Raw genomic sequence first — 19,701 nt, forward strand, 5'->3', positions numbered from 1 at the left:
AGTAGATGGTAACAAGAACTATTTAGAAAACGAAAATGAAAACTACCTGATCAACTGAAAAATTAGGCAAACAAAATTGTTAACCTATTTGGAAGGGAAAACTCTTTTCACTGCTTGGTCTCAGTTTTATCTTAGTAATTTTTTCTTCTTCTCCCCTTAACTTCATCTATCCCCAAGACAGCAAGCAAAAAGAGTTGTTATAAATATTTTTGTACATGTGGGTCCTTTTCCATTTTTTATGATCTCTTTAGGATACAGACCTAGCAGTGTTATTGTTGGGTCAAATGGTATATACACTTTATCATCATCATTATTATTATTATTATTAATTTTATTTAATAATAACTTTATATTGACAGAATCCATGCCAGGGTAATTTTTTTACAAAATTATCATTTGCACTCATTTCTGTTCCGATTTTTCCCCTCCCTCCCTTTACCCCCTCCCCTAGATGGCAAGCAGTCCTATATATGTTAGATATGTTACAGTATATCCTAGATACAATATATGTTTGCAGAACTGAACAGTTCTCTTGTTGCACAGGGAGAATTGGATTCAGAAGGTAAAAATAACCCGGGAAGAAAAACAAAGATGCAGATAGTTCACATTCGTTTCCCAGTGTTCTTTCTTTGGGTGTAGCTGCTTCTGTCCATCATTTATCAATTGAAATTCAGTTAGGTCTCTTTGTCAAAGAAATCCACTTCCATCAGAATACATCCTCATACAATATCCTTGTTGAAGTGTATAATGATCTCCTGGTTCTGCTCATTTCACTTAGCATCAGTTCATGTAAGTCTAGCCAGTCCTCTCTGTATTCATCCTGCTGGTCATCCTTACAGAACAATAATATTCCATAACATTCATATACCACAATTTACCCAGCCATTCTCCAATTGATGGGCATCCATTCATTTTCCAGCTTGTAGCCACTACAAACAGGGCTGCCACAAACATTTTGGCACATACAGGTCCCCTTCCCTTCTTTAGTATCTCTTTGGGGTATAAGCCCAATAGAAACACTGCTGGATCAAAGGGTATGCACAATTTGATAACTTTTTGGGCATAATTCCAGATTGCTCTCCAGAATGGTTGTTTTCGTTCACAACTCCACCAACAATGCATCAGTGTCCCAGTTTTCCCGCATCCCCTCCAACATTCATCATTATTTTTTCCTGTCATCTTAGCCAATCTGACAGGTGTGTAGTGGTATCTCAGAGTTGTCTTAATTTGCATTTCTCTGATCAATAATGATTTGGAACACTCTTTCATATGAGTGGTAATAGTTTCAATTTCATCATCTGAAAATTGTCTGTTCATATCCTTTGACCATTTATCAATTGGAGAATGGCTTGATTTCTTATAAATTTGAGTCAGTTCTCTATATATTTTGGAAATGAGGCCTTTATCAGAACCTTTAATTGTGAAGATGTTTTCCCATTTTATTGCTTCCCTTCCAATCTTGTTTGCATTAGTTTTGTTTGTACAAGGCTTTTTAATTTGATGTAATCAAAATTTTCTATTTTGTGATCAGTAATGGTCTCTAGTTCATCTTTGGTCCAAATTTCTCTCTCCTCCACAAGTCTGAGAGATAAACTATCCTATGTTCCTCTAATTTTTTAATAATCTTGTTTTTTATGCCTAGGTCATGGACCCATTTTGATCTTATCTTGGTATATGGTGTTAAGTGTGGGTCCATGCCTAGTTTCTGCCATACTAATTTCCAGTTATCCCAGCAGTTTTTATCAAATAATGAATTCTTATTTGTGACCAAAGATGAACTAGAGACCATTACTGATCACAAAATAGGAAATTTTGATTATATCAAATTAAAAAGCCATTGTACAAACAGAACTAATGCAAACAAGATTAGAAGGGAAGCAACAAAATGGGAAAACATCTTTACAGTTAAAGGTTCTGATAAAGGCCTCATTTCTAAAATATATAGAGAACTGACCCTAATTTATAAGAAATCAAGCCATTCTCCAATTGATAAATGGTCAAAGGATATGAACAGACAATTTTCAAATGATGAAATTGAAACTATTACCACTCATATGAAAGAGTGTTCCAAATCACTATTGATCAGAGAAATGCAAATTAAGACAACTCTGAGATACCACTACACACTTGTCAGATTGGCTAAGATGACAGGAAAAAATAATGATGAATGTTGGAGGGGATGCGGGAAAACTGCGACACTGATGCATTGTTGGTGGAGTTGTGAACGAATCCAACCATTCTGGAGAGCAATCTGGAATTATGCCCAAAAAGTTATCAAATTGTGCATACCCTTTGATCCAGCAGTGTTACTTCTGGGCTTATATCCCAAAGAAGGGAAAGGGACCTGTATGTGCCAAAATGTTTGTGGCAGCCCTGTTTGTAGTGGCTAGAAACTGGAAATTGAATAGATGCCCATCAGTTGGAGAATGGCTGGGTAAATTGTGGTATATGAATGTTATGGAATATTATTGTTCTGTAAGGAATGACCAGCAGGATGAATACAGAGAGGACTGGCTAGACTTACATGAACTGATGCTAAGTGAAATGAGCAGAACCAGGAAGATCATTATACACTTCAACAAGGATATTGTATGAGGATGTATTCTGATGGAAGTGGATTTCTTTGACAAAGAGACCTAACTGAGTTTCAATGGATAAATGATGGACAGAAGCAGCTACACCCAAAGAAAGAACACTGGGAAACGAATATGAACTATTTGCATTTTTTATTTTCTTCCTGAGTTATTTTTACCTTCTGAATCCAATTCTCCCTGTGCAACAAGAGAACTGTTCGGTTCTGCAAACATATACTGTATCTAGGATATACTGCAACATATCTAACATATATAGGACTGCTTGCCATCTAGGGGAGGGGGTGGAAAGAGGGAGGGGAAAAATCGAAACAGAAGCGAGTGCAAGGGATAATGTTGTAAAAAATTATCCTGGCATGGATTCTGTCAATATAAAGTTATTATTAAATAAAATTAAATTTAAAAAATATAATGAATTCTTATCCCAAAAGTTAGGCTCTTTGGGTTTGTCAAACACTAGATTGCTATAGTTGACTATTCTGTCTTGTGAACCTAATCTTTTCCACTGATCAACTAATCTATTTCTTAGCCAATACCAAATGGTTTTGGTGACTGCTGCTTTATAATATAATTTTAGATCAGGTACAGCTAGGCCACCTTCATTTGATTTTTTTTTTTCATTAATTCCCTTGAGATTCTCGACTTTTTATTGTTCCATATGAATTTTGTTGTTATTTTTTCTAGATCATTAAAATATTTTCTTGGAAGTCTGATTGGTATAGCACTAAATAAATAGATTAGTTTAGGGAGTATTGTCATCTTTATTATATTCGCTCGGCCTATCCAAGAGCACTTAATATTTTTCCAATTATTTAAGTATGACTTTATTTGTGTGGAGACTTTTTTGTAATTTTGCTCATATAATTCCTGACTTTTCTTTGGTAGATAGATTCCCAAATATTTTATGCTATCAACAGTTATTCTGAATGGAATTTCTTTTTGTATCTCTTGCTGTTGGGTTTTGTTGGTGATGTATAAAAATGCTGAGGATTTCTGGGGATTTATTTTGTATCCAGCTACTTTGCTAAAATTATGAATTATTTCTAATAGCTTTTTAGTAGAATCTCTGGGGCTCTCTAGGTATACCATCATATCATCTGCATATATACACTTTTAATATTGGGCATAGTTCCAAATATTCTCTAGAATGCTTGGGTCAGTTTACAACTCTATTGACAATGCATTAGTATCTTAGTTTTCTCACATCTCCTCCAACATTTATCATTTTCTGTCATCTTAGGCAATCTGACAGGTATCAGTTGATACCTCAGAATGTTTTAATTTCCATTTCTCTAATTGATAGTGATTTTGAGCAGTTTTTCATATGACTATAGATAGCTTTAATTTCTTCATCTGAAAATTGCCTATTCATATCCTTTTGCCATTTATTAATTGGAGCGATGTGTTGATTAGTTTTGCTGAACTTTCTTTCCCTGCTTCTTCCTTAGTCTTATACAAAATGGCTTATTAGATGGGGGAGAGGAAAGAGCTATGTTCAGAAATGAATGTGAGATAAAAACAAAAGATATCAATAGAAATGTGAAATTTAAAATACATATGCTAAAAACTAAAAGAGATATCAAAGAAGAAAGTAAGAAATTTACGTTATGGGAATGGTAGCAAATGCGAAATTGTCAAAAAGAATGGTGATTAAAGTGTAACACTGAACACTTTCTTTTCATGTGCAGAATGAGAATCATATATTTGCATTTAATGTTCAATACAGAATGTAATAGGAGTTTTTGTGTTTGTGGGAGATCTGATTTGATAATAGTTAATATTTTAGATGAAAAGAAAATATTATTAGATGTAATCTATGCACCTCATCCTACTCCCATAATATGAACACCCTTCTATGCCCCACCTTATAATATTCCCTCTCCATTTCTTTGTAGATTTTAGAGGATGCTATACTCTTTATAGTATATATATGTATTGTTCCCTACTTAACCCAATTCTGATGTAAGTTTTCAGAACTACCAACTCTCCTTCTTCCTGTAATGCTTTTGTTTTGGTTCTTCCTCTGCACCTCATTCATATAGCATAATTACTATTTTTACACTTTTCCTAGACAGTTTTGCTTTTTAGAGTGAGATTATCCTCAGTTCTGCCTCAATCTTAGTTTTGAGCTCCCCAATTACTGATCTCAATCTTAAACATATAGTATACAATTCCACGTAACAAACACACAATTTGTTTTTGTTGAGTCCCTTGAAATTATTCTTTGATTTTAACTCTTATATGTTAAATTTTCTATTAAGTTCAGGTTAGCTTGAGACATCTCCAAGTTCATTGAATGTCCTTTTTTTTGTTGTTGTTGTTCAATATTTTGATTAGTTTTGTTGGATATCCTATTTTTGGTTTCAAGCCTACTTCTTTTGATTGTCGATATATATTATTATGGATCCTTTGGTCATGGTTCCTATGTTTTAAAATAATTTCTGGATATTTGTGGTGCTTGAAATTCTTTATCCACAAGTATTCCCATTTCCTTTTTTTTTCTTTCATCACTTTTTTCACTTACATTTGCTTGTGTATATTATTTAGTCTTTCTACTTCCTCCATTCCTTATTTCTCTTTTTCTCGTCTCTATGGTCTTCCCTCCCCACCTTCTCTAGTGTCAGTTTTTTTCTGTTTATATATACATATATATGTTAGACTTAATCACCTCCTTTTTTTTCTAGCCTCCTAATTTACACCTCTATCTTCACCCACTCTCTTCCATCCAACAAATTCCATTATTTACATTCTCAGACTCTTTAGTGTCTTGCAAACTGAAATCAATAACCTTGGATTCTACTTCTATCTACTATTCACTATGTTTTTGACTTTGGTCAGTTCATATAGCCTCTGAGTTATAGTTTCTACATATAGAAAGGTACAAGGTTATATTTATATAGTAGTCCCTTTCAGAAAAAAAATACTTTATGATATCATGGCTTCTATTTTACTTTGCCTTTTTTTTTACATTCTGTCCTTGTTCATTCAACAATCATTTATTAAGCATTTGTTTTGAGTCTTTTATTCCTGCTAAGTATATGGAGGATGTAATAGAAACAGGTCTCACTTGGAAATTGAGCTAAAGGATTTCTAAAATTTCTTGTAGCTTTAAATTCTATGATTCTGTAACATGCAACACCTAACTTTTTTTTTAATTCAGTAGTATTTTATTTTTCCAATTATACATATAGTTTTCAACATTCATTTTTGTGAGATTGAGTTCCAATTTTTTTCTTCCTAAGACAGCAAGCAATCTGATATAGATTATATAAGAACAATCATTTTAAACATATTTCCATAGTAGTCATGTTGGAAAAGAAAAATCAGAACAAACAAAGGTGAAAATAGTATGATTTGATCCATATTCAAACTCCACAGTTCTTTTGTTGACTGCAGGTGTCATTTTCCATCCCAAGTCCATTGGAATTGTTTTGGATTACTGAAGAGCTAAGTTTATCATAGTTGATTATCATATAATCTTGCTTCCACTCACTTCATTCCTGGTTTGGCTCACTTAGCATCAGTTCATTTAAGCCTTTCCAGGTTTTTTTGAAATCTGCCTGTTCATCATTTCTTGTAGAACAATAATATTCCATAACATTCATATACCATAACTTATTCAGCCATTCCCCAACTGATGGGCATCCTCTCAATTTCCAACTCCTTGCATCTCAAAAAGAGCTGCTACAAATACCTTTGCATATGTGGTTCCTTTTCCCTTTTTTATATCATCTTGGGGATACAGACTCAGTAGTAACAATATAACTAGAGGACAATCCATATGAACATAGAATGTCAGTGCTAGAAAGGTCCTTAAATGATTTATTGAACAACAATTCACAAACATTGATTAAATGATTCATACCTGCAAGACATTGTGCCAGTCCAAACTTTGTACTTGCAAATGAATAAATGAGCCTCATAAATAGGTTAGGGAACTTGTCCAGGTCACCCATGGGACACTCTCTCTTAGTGTGTTTTTATAGTCATTCAGAGTAAAGGAAAACTCAGTTGTGAAACTTTTTCTGAGAAGTTTTTGTGGAAGAGATTAGTCTTTTTTTCATTGGGAGTTATATCTTGGCATTTTGGCACCAAGGTTAAAGTCATTCTTGGAGTTGGGGGAAGGTAAGGAAAAGTAGGGGAGATGGAGACCTTGAGGTTTTTGTGCATTACCATCACCATTACCCCAAGCTTCCTGTGTAATATGGTTTTTCAAGTCAGAAGGAGCAGGCCTAACCCCTTAGTATCTAATTAAAGTTTTGTTTTTCTTCATCTGGTGTCCCAGAACTATAAGAGTTTCTGTTTCTCTTGGAATTAGAGGCTAGAAAGAAGGATTTGTTCTGTCTTAGTATTTGTTATTGATTGATTGATTGGCAAGACTTTCACCTTTATCAACTGGTTATTCTCCGTACTAGGGTAGGCAGATTCCATGTATCCCAAACTCAGCATTAACATCTGATGTGACAAAAATCCTTTTACTATGTTCTCATCCTTGTTTGTCATACTTTTCACTATAGTCCATATCCTCCTTTGTTTTCCGGTACCATTGTGCACTCCAAAATCTCCACTTTAACATTAATAAAGTCTCCTTTATATTGAATCTTTTCATTATATATTCTTTTCTTCTTGCCCTAAGGGAAACTTGGCTTTCTTCAGGAAGACTCTATATAGTCTATCCCCCTCTCCAGTACTGGTTGTTCCTTCTGTCTTTCTATCCGCTCCAAAACATTGGACCAGGAGGAATAAGCATAGTCTTTGTTTCCATTTCCTTTTTTATTTCCCATCTTCATACAGCCTCTTTCTAAGTCTGCTATTGTCCATCAATTGTCCATCAATTGTACATCAATTGTACATCTTTGTCCACCAATTTAGCTACTTCCCAAAAAGGACTTGGCCCTTGAAAGTTCTGTGTTCATTCTGGCGGTTATGTGATTCACTCTGCTGAGAAGGGTTAGGGAAGTAATAAGTACTCTGTGGTTCTCAGGAAGTGGGTAACCTCCTCCTCTGACGTATACTTCTTTCTGAGTGGCTGCTACTCATCTTAAGAAATATGGTATGTGTTTGACATTAACTTAATTAGAACTAACTCTGATGCTCCATCTACTGGAACTATCACCTTTTCCCTAAACTGAATATATTTCATTGGGTTCTATACACATGACTTTAGCATAATGGAGTTATTCCTTAGATAGAGGAAGCTATGACATGTCTCTCAGTTACTGGAAATAAGAACTGAAGGTATTCTCAAGGCAACAGAGAGGAGAGCAGAATGAAAGCAGCGGGGTATCTTCACTATGACTAACTCCCTAATCTGCAAGTTATAAACCAGCACTTAGTGATCCCTACCAGCAAAAGGACATGGAGCAGAAACAGAATGGTCACAGGAACTAAGTTGACACCAAGGGCTCTTCCTAGCTCATGTCCCACACCATGAAGAAGAGCCAAAACCCGGATCTAAGGGTTGCTTCAATCTCAAAAGGCCACTAGGTAGCTTAATGGATAGAGAACTCTATCTGAAATCAAAAAGATCTGAAATAAAATATACTCAGATACACTTACTAGTTATGTGACCCTGGACAAGCCACTTACTGTCTTCTACCACAGTTTCCTCATCTGTAAAAATGGGTATAATAGTAGCATCTCCTTCCAGGATTGTTATTTGTTTTTCATTCTTGAAGAAGACCGTGCCATCATGACTTGCAAGTAAGTTGAGTTTAAGTGCAGCTAGGTTAGCAGCAAAGTTACCTGCTTCTGTCTCTCCTCCGAGTCATCTAGGTCCAGTGGCAAGATATAGATTAGGGTGCCTGGAGATGGCCCTGGATGCAGTGAGAGTCCTTGGCCTTTTAAAGTTAAGGTCTTTCCCAGGTCTCAGTTTGTCTGAGGAAATCCCCCATTCAGTGATTAGGCTTAGATGAGAAATCCAGGATTGTTGTGAGTATCAAATGAAATTATATTTATGAAGGATTTATAAACTTTAAAATTCTATATAAATGCTGGTTATGATGAGAAGGAGGAAGAAGAGAATGATGATGAAAAGAAAACCCTTTTTGTCAAAACCAATGCTATCACTTGTACTGTTGCTCCCATAACTTTACATTTCCTCTTGGAGTTTTCCCCCCATGATCATTAACTCTCTTTTTCAGTCTCTCCTTATTCATCAGTTCCTTCTCTACTTCCTGTAAACTTGCATACATCTCCATCCTTATACAACCTTCACCTGGCCCTACCAGTCCCTCAATCTGTCATCCTATGTTCCTTCTCCTTTGTATTGCCAAATTCCTAGGAATTATGTACACTTACTGACTTTGTTTCCTCTCCACTCATTTATTTTTCAGCCATTTACAAATAGGTTTTTGACCATAAAACTCCATTAAACCTGTTTTCTCCAGTGTCTTCTTCCCAATTCTCATTTATTTTGACCTTTCTGTACCTTTTGACACTGTTAAACACTCCATCTTCCTTTTTCCTTTCGTCTCTCTTCCTTGGGTTTCTATGACGCTTCCATATAGATTCTTCTAGTTATCTGATTATTTAGTTTTCTTTGTTGAATCAATATCCATAAATCTCCCCTCTACATATGAATTCTGTCATTACACACTGTGATAATGTTCATTCCATGGTTTCAATTATCATCTGTATGGATAACTCTAAGATCCAGGCTTAACCTCTTTCCTGACCTCCAGTCAGATATCACCAGTTTCTTGTTTGGACCTTTTGTACTTGATGTCCTGTAGCCATCTCAAACATAAGATTTCTGAAACCTCTCATCTTTTCCTGAATTTCTTTTTTTTCTGTTGAGGGTGATGCTATCCTTCCAGGTTCACAAGTTTACAATCTAGGAATCATCATCAGCTCCTCCTATCTACTAATCAGTTGAATAATTTTCTCAGTTCTTCCTCTGTGATATCTCTTATACCCATTACTTTCTTGAATCCTAACCTGAACCCTAGGTTAGACCTTGACTTCTTGTCTAGACCATTGTAGCCTTTTAATATCTCTTGTCTTTTCCCTCTAGCCAAATTCCTGTTCCTATAACCAGTGATATTCTAAAGCACTAATTAATGTTACTGAAACTCCAGGGACTCTGTTACTTTTAGGATCAAATAAAAACTTCTCTTTTTTGACATTTCAAGCCATTCACAATTAGTTCCAGTCTATTTTCCTGTTTTCCATACATTACTTCCATTCAGGTATATTATGATTTAGCTCAACTAGCTTTATTGTCCCTGAAATATGACATTCCTTCTCTTATATTTGCTTTTGCATAGACTGTCTCTTATGTCTGCGATGCACTCTATTTGCTTCTAATTTTAAAAATCTCTAGTTTCTTTTAAAGTTCAGCTTAAACGTCACTTAATGAGACCTTGATATTGATGCATTTATGCACTAAATCCTATGTATTTGTGTTTAACTCTCTTAATTCTGTTTCAGATTAAAAATGAGATTCATGTCATAGCTTTTCCTACTTCTTCTTCCAACATTCTTCTCGAACATCTAAGTTATAACTTCTATCTCCTTCTAATTCCATTCTACATAACTCATTTTACCTTTAGTTCCTTGTTTTAAAATTCTCAGAACAAACTAATCCATACAGCAGCAATATTCTTTGAAGGTATTAAGGATTCTTTGAAGGTTCTGCAAGCATGTTTGTTTCTTCTCCTACTATTGGAATGTTAGTACTACATGCATTACCATACATGTCTTTCCAATTTCTTAGGTAAATTTACCTTTCTAGATTCCTCTGGATTCTTGTTTTGTATTTCCAAGTAGCTGTTTAGCTTTTTCATCAAGAATACTTACGAGTTATTTATTCCTTTTAGGTCCATTCTTCTCTCACTTCCCATTCTTCTATCCACAAGATAATGCTTAAGTTTGTAGGGTATTGTAATGCTTAGGTTTGTAGGATATTTTTCTTGCTTATAAGTATTTCCCCCCACATTTTTGAATACTTTATTCCAAGAATTCGTCTTGCTTATAATACAAGCACCCAGGTTTTGTGCGATCCTAATAGTGGTTCTTTAATATTTCTAAATGCTTGCAGTGTTTTTTCTTTGTCAGAGCTCTGGAGTTGTTCTTTGACATTCCTGGGACTTTACCTTTTGAGGTTCCTTTCATAAGGGGATCAATAAGTTCTCTCTAGTTTTTCTTTGTCTTCTGGTTCTTAAAGAGCTCACAGTTTTTATTATTTTTGGATAATATAGGACCCAGTCTTTTTATAAATTATGGTTGTTAGAGAGTCTAATGATTCTTAAATGATTTTTCCTTGACTTAATTTTCAGGACAATTGTTTCTTCTTATGGGAAACATTTTACATTTTCTTGTTTTTCATTTTTTTTATTTTGTTTTAATGTTCTTAGTGTGTTAAGAGTTTTTGATGTTTATTTTTTTATTTTGATGTCTATTGTTGGGAGTTTTGAGTTCATAATTTAAGTAAGGTTTAGTACTTTCTCTTCTAAGCTTCATTTACCTTTCAATTATTTCCTTCAAAACATTTATCTCTTACTTCATTTCTTCTAGATATTCATGAACTCCTTGTGATTTTTTTTCTTTGAGCCTCTGTTTGGATTGTTACAATATGGCATTCTTTTGGGGCTGGATTTTTTTTTTGGAGGGGGGGGATGGAGCATCTCTAAATCTGTAATTATTTATTTTGATTGATACCTTTGATTTATTTGTTTCAGAATTGGGAATTTGTGCCAGGAACAGATTTGACCCCTTGCTGTTCAGTAAGGTAAGGTGGTCAACCCTACTTAGTCTCTTCTTGAGACACTTATGTTCCTATGCTGATCTCTTAATTCTCTTCCCTCTCCTTCCTTCCCCCTCAGGCCACCCTGAGTATTGAGATTCAAAATACTGGATGTTCAAGGTTTTCTTTAGCTTTTCAGACAGTGTTAGATACTTTCTTTTTTCTTTTTATTATAGTTTTTTTTATTGACAGAACATATGCATGGATAATTTTTCAACATTGACACTTCTGCTCCAATTTTTCCCATCCTTCCTTCCACTCCTTCCCCTACATGGCACGCAGTCTCCTACATGTTAAACATGTTAAAGTATATCTAAAATACAATATGTGTGTACATATTTATATAGTTCTCTTGTTGCACAAGAAAAATTGGATTTAGAAAGGTAAAAATAAGGGTTAGATATTTTCCTTGGAAACCCTGAGCTACCAAATTGTTCATCTAAGAATTGTTGTGCTGCTCCTGGTAACTTCCAAAATGCTATGCATTTTCTGCACATTACACCTACCGGGGGTTTACCTGGGAAACCCTCCATTTTTTTTTTTCTTTGGACACAGAACCTTGCATCATTACTACTGGGAAGCTACTGCCTTATTTGCTTATACTAGTGCTGGGCTTTGCTAATTGTTCACTTTCTTAATGTTCTACACTTCTGGCTGATTTTTTTACTATAGTCCTGGAGTAAAAGAAATAACTTGATTATTATTCTATTTGGTCCAAATTTCATAATTTAGCTGTAGTTGGTATGGGAAAATGGATAATTTGCCTCCATTCAGGAAGCCCATTTTTGTCTGAAAGATGAAACTTTTCCTTATTCCCTCCTCTGTTTACTAGAACCTTCTCTCTCTACATTTTGCCAAAATATAGAGAGTAGAGAGTGCTCTCTTGAGAACAAGGTTATTACATCTTCTCAAGAGTTCTCAGGTACCCAGAGGGGTTAAAGTATTAATTTTCTGCCATTAGCTCAGGCCTTTACTGGTTGACCCTTATTTTAGGGAGCCAAAAAATAGTATCTCAGTTCCATTTAGCCACTTAAAGTTGATTGTTTTTATAAAGGGATGATATAGCAATGCAAGAACAAAGCTACAAACATTTCCCTCTAACAACTAAGGATTATAATTCCTCCAAAACACCTAAGACTGGAGAAAGGGAGATTAGATCCAAAATTTAGTTTATATACTCAATGTAGCATGAGTTCTTATTCAAAGATGGAATTGTCATTGGATGATTAATCCTGGCATTTTCTAAGTGCTTGAGATGTCAAGAAGGCAAAATTATGGTCTCTGCCCTCAAGGAATTCATATTCTAATGAGGGAGACAATATTTGAAAAGTTGCACCTTCAAGATAAATACAATGGAAGGTAAATGGAAGGTTCCCTTTAGAGAGAAATAGAAAAGTGGACCAAAAAAAGCCTCCTATAGAATGTAGGATATGAACTGAGCCTTGAGAGAAATTAGGAAAACCAGGAGGCAGAGGTAAGAGGGAAAGCATTCCAGACATGGGGGACAGCCAGACTAAAGACAATGAGTAGGGAAATATTTGTGCAATAGGCCAGTGTCATTGGATCACCCAATATTTTGAGGGAAATAAATTGTAAAAAGACTGGAAAAGTAGGAAGGGGCTACATTGACATTGTAAAAGGCTTAAAAAGCCAAACTGAGGATTTTATATTTGATCCTTCAGGTAATGGGGAACCATTGTACTTTATTGAGTAGGGGGTGGTGATTTGGGGAGGTGACATGGACAGATCTGAACTTTAAGAAGATTTTATCTCATTAGATTCTTCTAAAAATAACCCTCTGAAGAATGAATCTGAGGGTATATTATTACACCCATTTTCTAGTGGAAAAAAATTCAAAAAGATCCAATCACAAGCTTTAAAGGCAAAGCTGAAACTGGTCCTCTAACTCCAGGTTCATTGTTCTTTCCGCTTTGTCATGTCTTCCCTAGTTGAAGCCATATATACAGTGAAATGTCATTTTAAATAAATATCATCCTTATTGTCAACGTTTTGACTGTAATAAAATATTTTTCTTTGCATTTACATAGAGAGAAATGAGTGATTGTACATTTGGTAAGCTCTGTAATATGTAACTTTTAGACATGTTAACAATTCTTGGCAAGAATTAATTTAAACTTTATTATTCTTTTTTAAATCAGAATTCTTCAAAGTCTGGAAGCTATAGCATTCTGAAGTGAGCATCTGTACTACTTTAGAGAAAAAGATTTCAGTGATATGTAAGTGTTTTTCTATTTTTATTGTAGATTGTTTCTATTAACTGTCTCTTGTATTCTTTTTTCTTTTGGTGAGGCATTGGAGTTAAGTGACTTGCTCAGGATTATATAACTAGTAATTGTCAAGTGTCTGAGGCCAGATCTGAATTCAAGTCCTCCTGACTCTATGGCAGATGTCTCTTTTGTATTCCTAATGAATTACAATGAAACTTCTCTTAACCATTTCCTTCAAATAACTAAAAGAAAAGCACATTGATATATTTTCATAAAATTTTTAAATAAATAATAAGAAAATTAACTGATTAAATAAATTGCTGAGGTATCTGGGTATCAGTATACAATCAAACTTCTTAAAAGCATCAAAGTTATAATGATCATATATTCTAAATGAAAAATCAGCTTATATCATATCATTTGGCCAAAGATGATTAAAGAATTAAAGAATTCACTACAAGAAGAAGAAATTTCTGGGAATCAAAAGTTCTGGATTCTACTCTAGCTCTTCCATTAAACAGCTGGATGATTTTGAACATGTCCTTCAATTCTGAATCTAGAGTTCCTCATTTGTAAAATGAGAATTATAAGACTTGTATTTGTCTCTGTTGCAGCTTTATTGTGAAGAAAGAGCTTTGTAAACATAAAAATGATTTTTTAAATGTGAGTTAGTCTGGTTAGCCTCTCTATATCCAAGTTTTTTCATCTGTAAACTAAAAGGACTGGACTAGATGTTCTCTTAGGTCTTTCCTAGCTCAAATTTTTAATTTTCTTGTCCAAGACTTAAATCTAGGTTATATATTTTTTTCAAAGATGAGAGTAAATATCCTACAGCAAAGAAGGCTTGAATAAAAACATATCTTTCCAATCTTTACCAGTTAGAGATTCATTGGATTAAGAAGTTGCTCTTTAAAATAGAAATAGCTACACCATCAATGCACTCCCCAAGAATCAGATGGATTTACAAATGGATTTAACAAAATTTAAATAACAATTCTCATTCTATGTAAACTGTTTGGAAAAAAAAGGGGAAGGAGTCCTACCAAGTTCCTTTTATGGCACAAGTATGGTGCTGAAAGAGCTAAAACCAGAGAAAGAAAATTATAGACCAGTTTCCCTAATGAATATTGATGCAAACATTTTAAACAAAATATTAACAAAGAGATAACAGCAACTTATCACCAGGATAATACTCTGACCAAGTGGTATTTAGATTAGGAAATGCAGGATTGGTTCAATATCAGGAAAACTATCAGCATAATTGACCATATCAATAACAAAACTAATAGAAATTATATGATTATCCCATATAGATAGAGATATCTATAGATAGATAGAGAATAGACTTTTGGAAAAATGCAATACCAATTCCTACTAAAAACACTAAAGATCATAGGAATAAATGGAGTTTTCCTTAAAACAATTAACAACATTTATCCAAACCCATTAGTAAGTATTATATGTAATGGGGATAAGCTAGAAGCATTCCCAATAAGATCTGGGTGAAACAAGGATATCTTGTTTATTCAGTATTGTACTAGGAATGTTGATTTTAGTAAAATGAGAAGAAAAAGAATTTGAAAGAATTAGAGTAGGCAATGAGAAAGTAAAACTATCTCTCTTTCCAAAGGTTATGATGGCATATTAAGAGAATCCTAGAGAATCAACTAAAAAAGTTTTTGAAACAATAATTTTAACAAAATTTCAAGCTATAAAATAAACCCGCATAAATTATTGGCATTTCTCCATATTAACAACAAAGCCCAGCAGAAGAGATAGAAAGAGAAATTTCATTTAAACCTTAGATAATATAAATTATTTGCTACTCTGTTTGCCAAGGCAAGAACTATATGAACACAATTACAAAACAGTTTTCACACTTATCAAGTCAATCTAAACAATTAGAAAAATATCAATTTCTCATGAGTAGGCCAAACTAATATAATAAAAATTACAATTCTACCTAAATTAATCTACTTGTTCAGTGCTATACCAATCAAACTGCCAAAAAATTATTTTATAGAGCTAGAAAAAGTAATAACAAAATTCATCTGGAAGAATAAAAGGTCAAGACTATCAAGGGTTAATTTAAAAAATGCAAAGAAAGGTGGCCTAGCTCTATCATACCTAAAACTGTATTATAAAGCAGCAGTCATGAAAAACCGTTTGGTGCTGGCTAAGAAATAAAGTGGTAGATCAGTGGAATATATTAGGTACACGAAACACAATGTCAATAACTATAGTATTCTAGTGTTTGAAAACCCAAAATCTCCAGCTTCTGGGATAAGAAATTATTTGACAAAACTAGTTGAAAAAACTGGAAATAGTATAGCAGAAACTAGGCATTGACCAATTCTATACCATTCTCTTAGATCCCATGCTTACCTTATTTCAAAGATAAAGTCTAAATGGGTTCATGATTTAGACATAAAGGGTCAATACTATAAGCAAATTAGGAGAGCAAGAGATAATTTAACTGTCAGATCTTTGGAGAAGGAAGGAATTTATCACCAAAAAAGAAATAGAGAACATTATGCAATATAAAATGGATAATTTTTATTACATTATTTATTATGAATTATTATTTATTACATCAAATAAAAAAGTTTCTGTACAAACAAAATGAATGCAGTGAAGATTAGAAGGGAGGCAGAAAGCTAGGCAATTTTTTGCAAGTCATTTGGGGTTAAATGACTATAGCATATATAGCATATATTTAATGTCTGAGACTGGATTTGAATTCAGTTCCTCCTCATTCCAAGATTGGTGTTCTATCCATTCTGACAAAGGCCTTATTTCTAAAACATAAAGAGATTTTTCTTTTGCAGTAAAATAATTGTATAAATATATGTACATTTATTGGATTTAACATATATTTTTAACATATTTAACATATATTGGATTGCTTGCCATCTGGGGAGAGATTGGGAGGAAGGGGAAGGGAAATTTGGAACATAAGGTTTTGCAAAGGTCAGTGTTGAAAAATTATCCATGCACATGTTTTGAAAATAAAAAGCTTTAATAAAAAAAGAAGTATGACAAATGTTAGAACAAAAAAAATAGACAGAGAACTGAGCCAAATTTTTAAGAATATAGATCATTCCTCAATTGAATAGATAATTTTCAGTTAAAGGTATTAAGCCATCTATAGTCATATGAAAAATGCTCTAAATCACATGTATTAGAGAAATTCAAATTAAAAATGTATAAGGTAACTCCTTACTCCTATCAGATTGGCTAAGATGACAGGAAAAGATCATGATCAATGTTGGAAGAGGATGTGGGAAAAGATTAATGCATTGTTGGTGGAATTGTGAACTGATCCAGCCATTCTGAAAAGTAATTTGGAACTATGCCAAAAGGGCTATAAAACTGTGCATACCCTTTGATCCAGTAATATCAGTACTGGGTCTGGATCCCAAAGAGATCTTAAAAATGGGAAAAGGACCTATATGTGCAAAAATGTTTGTAGCAGCCCTTTTTGTAGTGGCAAGGAATTGGAAATTGAGTGATTGGGGAAATTCCCCATCAATTGGGGAATGGTTGAGTAAGTTGTGGTATATGAATGTTATGGAATCCTATTTTATAAGAAATAATGTGAGCAAGCTGATTTCAGAAAAGCCTCAAAAGGGGCAAGCTGCATGGTGTAGGTGGTGTAGTGGAGAAAACACCAGCCCTAAAGTCAGAAGGACCTGAGTTCAAATCTGACCTCAGACACTTAACACTTCCTGGCTGTATAATCACTTAACCCCAATTGCCTCAGGGGGAAAAAAAAAGTTTAAAAAAAAAACAAACAAACTAAAAAATGAAATAGGAATAGTTAAGCCTAGCAGTCATTTATTTCATAATTTGAATAACTTTATTCAAATAATCAGATTCTTTTCTTTTCAACATTTAAATTGAGATTAAGACACTGACAAAATGGGAATTAGAGATGCCAAGAAAATGAACTAGCATAGGTATGGCACTGAAGCAGGGAGAATTAGATAGCCATAGGGCAGGCAGAAGATACCAAATAGAAATTTCTACTTGGCAATTTGCCTAGGGCCCTATTAACCAACATTCTTTTTGGGCCACTTAAATTTTAGTTGGCTCATAAAAATCATCTGTTTTCTTTATCTACAGTATATTACACCATCAGAATTCATAAATTACTATATTAATTTATGTTTATAGGAATTATCCCATTGATTCAATTATATTGCTTCTGGTTATAATTTTGATAAAGATAGGAAAGCAAATGTATACATTACTGAAAAGATTTTTAGTAACAGTTAAAATGAACTATTTTCTGGTTAAACCAGAAATTTCAGTGAATTAAGTACATATCCTATTTCATAAATAATCCAATTAACCAATTTTTTTCTTTAATTTGTAAGCATGTTTCATATCGTAAGCTATAGGCATATGTAAAATAGATACAAAGTCATTTGAGAGAGAAGGCATAAGTAAATAGCTGAGGAATCATGAATGGCTTCATGTTAAAGCAGGTATTTGAGTTTAGCCTTGGTGGGGGAAAGCATTCTAAGAGGTAGAGGTGGAGAGGAAACGGCATTACTGGAGACAGCTAGTACAAGGGCGAAATAATGAGTGATGGAATTTTGTGTGTGATAATCAGTTTGACCAGGTAAGTGAAGTGAAGAAGAGTAACCAACGAATCAATAAGGATTTATTAAGCCCTTATGACATGTAGGGCACAGTGCTAAGTGTTGGAGATATAAAGAAAAGTAAAATATGGTCTTTGCCCTTAGGAAATTTACATTCTGTTGGGAAAGACAGCAAGTAAACAAGTATATACATACAGTATATAATAAGTACAACATGGAATAGATGAAAGATCAACTTAGAAGGCAGGCAGGGCTGTAGCAGTGATCTAGACTATGAAGAATGTCTTACAGAAGATGGTATTAGAACTGAGACTTGAAACTAGTCAATCAATAATACTTTTGTGTCATAATGTCAGACACTATATCAAGGACTGGATATATAAAGAAGGACAAAAGACAGTGCCTAACCTCAAGGAACTCACTGTCTAATGGGGGAGACAGTATGGGAACAACTGTGTAAAAACAAACTACTTAACAAGATACATAGGAAATAATCAATAAAGGGAAGGAGCCAGAATTGAGGGGGATTTTAAAAAGCTTCCTGTAGATCATAGGATTTTAGCTGAGACTTTGGGGAAGGCAGGAGGAATAGATAAGGAGGTGAGATCATTTCATGCATGAGGAATAGCCAGTGAATTGCCCAGAGTTGAGAGATGGAGTGTTTTGTTTGAGGAACCACAAGGATGCCAGTGTCAGTGGATCATGTGACAAGCATGACATTTTGGAAGACTGAAAGGGTGGTGGGGAGAGGATGAGGAAGAGCTTTGAATGCTAACCAAGGGATTTTTATTTTTAATCCAGGAGATGATAGGAACCATAAATAGGATCTATTTATGGAGAAAGGGAAAAGGTGAATAGTTGGACATGCACTTTAGAAAACTAACTTTAGCAGTTACATGGAGGATGAATTGGAATGGCTGAAAAAGCTAGAAAGAAGAGAATTTGAAGGAGAAGAGTCTGATCAGCAATGTTAAAAGTTGCCAAGAGGTCAAGAAGAATAGAGATTGAGAAAAAGGCTATTGGATTTGGCAATTAAGAGTTCACTGGTAATTTTGGAGAAAGCCGTTTTGAGTGGAAGCTGGATTGTAGAGAGTTAAGGAGAGAATGAGAGGAATGGAAGTAAAGGTTTTTATTGTAGATAGCTCCAAGAGTAGATAGAAAAGAGACAAAGCATAGGACAATAGGAGAAACAGGTGAATCAAGTGAGGAATTTTTGAGAATAGAAAAGACATGAGCAAGTTTTTAGGCAGTAGAGAAGCAGTCACCACAGGGAGAGGTCGAAGATAAATGAGAGTGTGAAGGAAGCCAGGTAATCTAAGATGAGATGAAAAAGAAGAGGGGACAGTCATAACAAAGAACTATGGGAGAGACAGGCAAATAAGCCAGGATAAGTAGATTGTGGAGGCCTGGGATGGGGAGTAAAGTATAAGAAAACTAGACAGGCAGAAAGGATCTTGTGAAGAGCTTTAAATACCAATGGACTTTCTATTTAATCTTGGAGATAATCCCTGTGTGAGTGATAATCAAGT

At 34.2% G+C, this 19,701-nt stretch overlaps 1 protein-coding gene across 6 annotated transcripts in view; it reads left to right on the plus strand.

The window, feature by feature from the left end:
- DENND4A (DENN domain containing 4A) overlaps positions 1-19,701 on the plus strand; it is a 131,401-nt gene that overhangs the window by 14,519 nt on the left and 97,181 nt on the right. For all 6 annotated transcript variants that reach the window (XM_051980828.1, XM_051980829.1, XM_051980831.1 and 3 more), the window contains exons 2-3: positions 11,273-11,322; positions 13,497-13,574. The gene's annotated coding sequence lies outside the window, so the exon portion shown is untranslated. The remainder of the gene's footprint in view (positions 1-11,272; positions 11,323-13,496; positions 13,575-19,701) is intronic.

Source organism: Antechinus flavipes, chromosome 2, assembly GCF_016432865.1.
Source record: "Antechinus flavipes isolate AdamAnt ecotype Samford, QLD, Australia chromosome 2, AdamAnt_v2, whole genome shotgun sequence".
Taxonomy (NCBI): Eukaryota; Metazoa; Chordata; class Mammalia; order Dasyuromorphia; family Dasyuridae; genus Antechinus; species Antechinus flavipes.